The sequence below is a fragment of the Cebus imitator genome, unplaced genomic scaffold (assembly GCF_001604975.1).
Source record: "Cebus imitator isolate Cc_AM_T3 unplaced genomic scaffold, Cebus_imitator-1.0 Scaffold29, whole genome shotgun sequence".
Taxonomy (NCBI): Eukaryota; Metazoa; Chordata; class Mammalia; order Primates; family Cebidae; genus Cebus; species Cebus imitator.
Window position 1 is genome coordinate 11,536,064 of NW_016107344.1, and position 768 is coordinate 11,536,831.

The window sequence follows — 768 nt, forward strand, 5'->3', positions numbered from 1 at the left end:
TCAAGGGGAGAATTTGATCAATGTTGCTCAGCTCTAACTCTGGACTTATGGCTGACAAACTGGGCCCGGGGCTGGGGCCCACTGGGCACGGCCTGGGGGGAATCGGGAGTTAATAAAAGATGTGAAGCAGGCACAGATGTGGAAGCAAATAGAATATATTAATTAAAATCCCAAATAAAAACTTTTTTTCTTGTAAATAAAATGCAAATATTTCGCCAGTCTTTGGCTAAAGCACTTTCTCTCTAAACTTTTAATGCATCTTTCAGCCCAAGAATACTTTCATTTAAATTTTATTGCTCTTTCTCTATCTTCCATTTTCATTTTTATTTTCTTTTTTATTTTAAGAAAACTAAGAGAAATTTATGGAGAATGACATCCAAGGGCCGATCCAATATTGACATTTTAACATGTTGATGTTCTAATCAAGTTAATTTTTAATAACAATAAATATTATGGATAAATAAAAAATCCATTTTGTTATTTGTTCCTATCCCATTTTCTTTCTAAGAGATAAAAAGCATCATAAATTTTCTATGTATCTTTCTAGGCCTCTAAAAAATTTTTTTAAACATGCAAAGCATGTTTACATTATTTCGTGTATTTTTTAAGTTAAAAAATGCTATCATATATGTGTGTGACTTATTTAATTTGTCATTAAATTTATATAAAGGCTATAATAAATGTATGTATCATTTGGCAGCTTATTTTTTATTGATGTTAAGATTTAGCAATGTTGATATACAGAGATCTAGTTTATTCCTTGTACCC